Source organism: Sorex fumeus, unplaced genomic scaffold, assembly GCF_029834395.1.
Source record: "Sorex fumeus unplaced genomic scaffold, SorFum_2.1 ptg000009l, whole genome shotgun sequence".
NCBI classification, from domain to species: Eukaryota; Metazoa; Chordata; class Mammalia; order Eulipotyphla; family Soricidae; genus Sorex; species Sorex fumeus.
This window is the reverse complement of record NW_026606066.1, coordinates 5,584,932-5,591,730: the sequence shown is the minus strand read 5'-3', so window position 1 is coordinate 5,591,730 and position 6,799 is coordinate 5,584,932. Positions and strand designations below refer to the sequence as shown.

General features: G+C 34.3%; 1 non-coding gene across 1 annotated transcript; it reads right to left on the bottom strand.

Moving 5' to 3' along the window:
* Positions 1-283: 283 nt before the first annotated feature.
* Positions 284-417, bottom strand: LOC130019828 (small nucleolar RNA SNORA72). The gene has a single exon (XR_008791898.1). It is a non-coding gene; the product is annotated as a small nucleolar RNA SNORA72 (small nucleolar RNA).
* Positions 418-6,799: the final 6,382 nt, after the last annotated feature.

The following is a 6,799-nucleotide window of genomic DNA, read 5'->3' as shown; positions in this document are numbered from 1 at the left end:
TCTTATTCAAAATATCTCTGCCCTCATGACTAAGTCAACTTCAGAAGTCCAACCTAATGACATCACCTTGGAATATTATATATTTAAAATTTAGATTTTGAAGGGAGGAGCCAAATATTCAGTTTATAGTATTAAATTCTGAAGAGTAAGAAGATAAAAGTTTTATACTAATTGTGGAAAATAATATTGACTCTCTAAGATTATGATATTTTTACCTTATATCTGTCATCAATGAATACTTTACTTTCCACAAACCCCTGTCTATAATCTATCATTTAAAAAACTTTATCACAATCATTTCTAAGACCAAACCTAAATAGGTAAAAAACTAAGTCTGGTGACACATTCCTGGTCTTATTTTTGAAAAATTTTAGCCTGTCCTGATTATTACAAAATCAGAACATTGAGTATATTCATAATACTTCTAACAACAATCATCAATTTACATATCTGTTATTTCTTGGTGACACGTTCTTCTCTATCTCTATTTCTCTATCTCTGTATCTCTGTGTCTCTCTGTCTCTTTTAATTTGTAAGCATGATCCCACCTAATGGTTTTAGAGCTCATTAATGGACTAGTCGCAATTTGCTAACACCGTGCTTGTATATAGCCTTCATCTTTGCTTTTGGTTGGTCAGCAAACAATAAAAAGCATATTATTCCCTTTTGGGTTGTTAATAAATTGACATCTGCTTAATCGAAATCTCTCTAAAGTTACTCTGATCTGGAAGTAAAATGCCATCACTCTCAGGGAATAATAACTTAAGACTCATACTTCTTTAAAGTTCTGATGTAAGTTTCAAATATATATAAATGAATAGTTAAATTAAAGAAGACAAACATTAGACACAATTTTTTTGCAGTTCAATAACAATTTTGTTACTTTGGAAAGTATCTAATTGCACTTATCAATCTATCACAACTGAATATTTATTAAAGCTCTGCTTTGAAATGAACTCTAGAAGCTTTTGAACACACAGTCTAGCTCTTCTGGTAGAGAGAGAATGTCCCCAGTGTTCAATTGTATGTTATCTATATTGGCTAAAGATGAAACCAAAGTGATGAATGCAAATGGGGGCGGGGATTTGGGGGTAGGCAATTTTTTCATCATCATCCTTTTCTTTATAAAAAATTACAATAAACGTTGGAACATGGTATGTGCACCAGAAGGGCTAAAAGGCTTCGTTATTGAGTATCTGATTAACAGAAAAAATTCCCATTGAATTCTGTAAACTATATTTTTCAACCAAGAGTTCATGAAGGGAAGTTGAACAGGTCAGTGGTAATTGTGCATAGAAATGGTAAATTCTAAAGTTAAAGCCATGGGATATTAATAGTAAATTTTCATAAAAATATTTGACTTCTTGGGGCTGGAGTGATAGCACAGCAGGTAGGGTGTTTGCCTTGCACGCAGCCAACATGGCCTACCCAGGTTTGATTCCCAGCATCCCATATAGTCTCCCGAGCACTGCCAGGAGTAATTCCTGAGTACATGAGCCAGGAGTAACCCCTGAGCATCTTCGGGTGTGACCCAAAAAGCAAAAAAAAAAAAAAAAAAAAAAAAAAAATTGACTTCTTCGGTTTATTTTCTCATGAGTAAGCAAAAAATAGACCAATGCAGTGTTTGAGAACACTTTTTAAAAATTAAGTATACCTTCTTGAAACATTTAAAAATTTGAAGTTCCAAAAACTCTTGCCATGCATTGAATTTTCTGTACAAAAGTGATATGTAGGAAAGTATATAATTATATTCATAAGGGATTTTATAAATATAATAGTTGCTGATTTGGGAATATGTTATGGTGTTTAGATATAAAGTATTCAAAATTGTAAAAATTAACACAGAACACTCTCTTTGAAAGTAGTTTTTTTCAAGTAAACATGTTTTTGTGCCAAATGGGCATAGAACTTTTACTCTTAATATTTGTGAATTGAGAAACTAGTAATTAAAGAAAACTGAGTTTATGAGTAGAATTTGTGTTTAAATCAAAGTTAAATGAATTTTATACACTAATTTAAACTCTTGCTTCTTAATTCTAGGTGATTTTTAATGACTTTTTATTGCAGAACAAATAAATCATCCTTTCAACATAAAATAATTTTCTTCATAAGGACACATTTATCTTTAATATAATTGTTCATTGATATTTTATAGATTTGCCACTATAAATATGAGAAAAATATAATTGACAGTAGATTATATTTCTGAGAATCTAACATTTAAATTGTGACAAATAGGGAACTGAAGAAGTACATTGGGCAAGCTGCTTGTCTTATACTTGGCCAACCTGGGTTTTATCCCTAACACCCCGTATAATTTCCTGAGTCCCACCAGGGAGTGATACCTAAACACCTTTGGGTGTGGCTTAAAAGTAAACAAAAAAATTACAACAAATAAACAAAAATATTTGAATCCCTCCTTGTTTGTTACCCTTTGAAATATGGGACAATATTTAAGAGATGAAATATTTAGCCCATATATAATTAATCCCCCCCAACTTAGTACTCATAGTGAATATATAGCATATGCAGGACACAATATTTTAGCTCTTATAACTTTTTGTTATTTTCACCAATCCTTTTACTGTCTGTGAGGATATAAATTTAAGATTAAAATGCATTAAAGTCTATTTAATTATGCACATATATTTTGTTTGTATTATTTGCTTTTTACAGCAAGATTGTAATTAATATTTAAATTTTATTATTCAAACTCCACTTATCCATCTAAATCCCAATTGCCAAGTATAAGTTTCTGATCAAAATCTTGGCAAAGGCATTGACTTATGCAGCATCTGGAGTGCAATTTTCTTTCCTTTATGCTAATAATATCATTTATATTGTTTTGAAAGGTAACATGTTAGCTGTTCATTCTAAGGTTCAGATAAGTCATTGCATTTGCTTCCTTCAAAAATTATTAGCAAAGAGATTTTACTTAATTTCTCTGTTAAATTACCCTCCCAGTTGGTGGTTTCTTTAGGAACTAAAGTTGGTAGAGAAAGTAAAGCAAAACAAAGGCTGTAGTTTATTTTATAAAACAAATTCATATTTTAATTTAGCATTTTAATGTTAATGTGATGTCTAATATTTTAAAAGATTTGTTTAAAAATTATAACCCTTATATTTTTAATGTGATCATGTCTAGAGTGAACATGATGAATACTAGAGATAATCAGTATAGTAGAAATAAACATCTGCAGATGTTTTCCTATATTCTTCCTATATTCACAAAAGTTTCCTTGTCTATTCCAATAAAATACAGTGGCAGGTAACTCATTTTATAAAATAACAAATCAATGCATTTTATAAGGAATGCCATTCTGTAAAGAGTAAGAGTTATCAGGCAGTAATATCTAAGTTTAGGCTTGACTATATAATTGATTTAATTTTTGACTTTGAAAGATAAATTAGAACCAGAGCAGAGACTGAGGTTTACAAGATTTATAAATGGTGTTTAAAGAGAAATAAATGTTAATTATAATATAGTTATATATTATATAGTAGTTCTCAGAACTACTTATCTTCCTCAAAGCACTTCTCAGAACTACTATATAATGTTAATTATAATTCATGTAATTATAATATGAGGGGTTTTTATAGGGGGGTTGTTTGGTTATTGTTGTTCATTCCATTGTAGTTACTTGTAACTGGCAATTATTAGTGAATTTCAAATTGTTGGGTTTTTTAAAATTTTTGTTTTAACATTGATGGGGGCATTGCTTTTGTCTTAGCTATGCCAAATTCAAATAGGAGTCAATAATGGTATGTGCCAATGTTGTATTAAAATGAAGAAATTGAAAACAAATAGAATGATATAGTCTAATCAATTAAGCATATTTTCTGTGTATGTATAACTTCTAAAGATGTGGACTGAAAGTGTCATTGGTATAAAGTGTTAGGCACTTTCATGGTGATGGGGATAAACAACTGAAAATCACTACCATAAGCCTTATTGCAAATTTGTTACTTCAGCAAAAATAAAATATTAATACAAAAATGAACTAAAAATTATTTATTAGAAAGAAGAATTCGGACTGTTTGATTCAACTTGATTTGAAGTTTTCAATGTCTAAAAATGACTCCAGTTAAATGAGTAATCCTATATAAGGATGAGTTACTGAGAGAAATAAATGTTAATCAGGAAGGTTCTGAGGTTTGTCCTAGAGCATGGAGCTATTTAGTGTTAGACACAGTGTTAGTATTTTTATTTTATTTTGTTTTGTTTTGCTTTGTGGTTTTACCTGAGAGTGTTCATGGTCTACTTTCATGTTTGCATGGAGGAATTGTTCTGAGAAGTGCTTTGAGGAAGATAAGTAGTTCTGAGAATAGACTCCAAATAGCAAACCTGCACTCAGTCTTTTAAGCTATCTCTCAAACTCAAAGATCTTAATTCCTCAGAGTTACTATAATTAAAATGCATCTTAATAAAACAGAACATAGATAACTAAACACAGAACAGATTATTAAGTGATTTTGTATTTTTTTCATTTTTGTTTTCAAGTGCAGAAACCTACTTATTTAGTAACACACTATATGTTTTTCTTTCTTTTTTTTTTCACCATACATCATCACTTTTATTTTGCTGTTAAACTGCAAGTTACAATATACCTGTGTTCATTAAAGACTCCGGAGCTTTAGAAAGGGAAAGGATCCCTTCACAGATTGTACAAAGAGAGCGACCGCTCTAGAGAGAAGAGCTGGAAAACAACCACCAGCCTTCTTGTGAACATCAACCACACACCCCAGATTTGGGGCACAGCGCCAAACAAATGCCAGTCACATCCTTCCTTTCAATAAAGGCCATTTATTTTAAAACACAGATAAAATGCTTTTGTTCGATGACATGTGTGGACTGATTTTGCGGTTCATTCAGAAAACATACTCATCCAATTTGTATATTCACTAGCTAGGAACTTTTCATGGCTTCATGTTGTTTTCCAGGAGCAGTGATAGACTCCTGGGGTGCCCGCACACTTGGCACCCTAGTACGCCAGGAGTCAACAATAGCCATGCCCTGCAGCTGCCACAAAGAAGGCTGCCAGGTCCAATCCATGAAATTCAGCATGTGCTCACTACATCAACTGATGTCCACACACAAGCAGAATACTCTGGGGACTCCCCCAGATGCTGCCCCCATCTGGGATTATTTCTAATTTTATTCTAAATCTTAAGCTAGCCACATAGTTAGCTCGTGGGGGCAAGAGCTCTGTTGAAAGCCAGAGTAATGACAGAATTTAAGAAACACTGAAGAAAACAGAAGCATTTAATTTACTTCCAAAAACCTGCCTCCTTTTTTTTTTAGACTTAAGAAATTTTTGTGCTTGGGTTTCAGTTATATAATAATCGAGTACCCATGCCTCCACCAGTGCCCAATCTCCACCACTAATGATCCCAGTATCCCTCCCACCCCCATCCCCCCCATCCCACCCTGCCTCTGTGGCAGGGCATTCCCTTTTGTTCTCACTCTCTCCTTTGGGGTACTGTGGATTGCAAAAGAGGCATTGAGTGACAATCACGTTTGGTCTACAGTCTACTTTCAGCATGCATCTCCCAACCTGGGAGGATCCTCACAACAACCTTTATCTGTTGCTTCCTTCTCTATCTGAGCTGCCTTTTCTCCTAGCATGTGCTGCTGGCCTCCAAGCCATGGAGTAAACCTCCTGGTACTTACTTAGGCTATTCTTGGGTGTTAGTTTCCTATTTTGTTACTTTATGTTCCTCAGATGAATGTAGTCTTTCTATGTCTGTCCCTCTCTTTCTGACTCACTTCCTGTAGCATGATACTTTCCACCTAGTACCCCTTGTATGTAAATTTCGTGACTTCATCTTTTCTAAGGTAAGGTAAAGGTAAAGGCCCTCCCGTTGATCGTCGATTTGCTCGAGCGGGCCCAGTAACGTCTCCATTGGAGACTTTGTTGTTACTGTGTCTGGCATATCGGATACTCTCGGTAGCTTGCCGGGTTCTCTGAGAGGGGCAGAAGAATCGAACTCGGGTCAGCCATGCTGGCCGCTTGTAAGTCGAACGCCCTACCCGAACAGCCATATAGTACTTCATTGTGTAAATGTACCAAAGTTTCTTTAACCAGTCATCTGTTCTTGAGCACTCAGGATTTTTACAGATTCTGGCTATTATAAACAGTGCTGTACTGAACAAACAAGTGCAGATGTCACTTCAACTATACTTTTTTGCCTTTCTGGTATATATTCCCAGAAGTGGTATTGCTGGGTCGAATGGGAGTTCAATTTCTAATTTTTTGAAAATCGTCCATACTGTTTTCCAAAAGGGCTGAACCAGTTAGCATTCCCACCAGCAATGAAGGAGGGTCCCTTTCTCATGCCAACATAGGTTGCTTTTGTTCTTTTGGATTTGGGCCAGTCTCTGTGTTGTGAGATAATATCTCATTGATGTTTTGATCTGCATCTCCCTGATAATTAATGATGTAGAGCATATTTTCATGTGCCTTTTTGCCATTCGGATTTCTTCTTTGAGAAAGTTTCTGTTCGTCATCCCATTTTTTGATGGGGTTGGATGTTCTTTTCTTGTGGAGTTCACCCAGTATTTTGTATATCCTTGATATTAGTCCCTTTTTGGATGGGTATAGGACGAATATCCTTTCCCATTCTGTAGACTGTCTTTGTATTTTGGTCACTGTTTCTTTTGAGGTACAGAAGCTTCTTAGTTTAAGATAATCCCATTTGTCTATCTCTGTCTTCACTTGCTTGGCCAGTGGCGTGTCAATTTTGAAGATACCATTAACTTCAATGGCATGGGGGTTTTTGTCAACCTTGTCTTTAATGT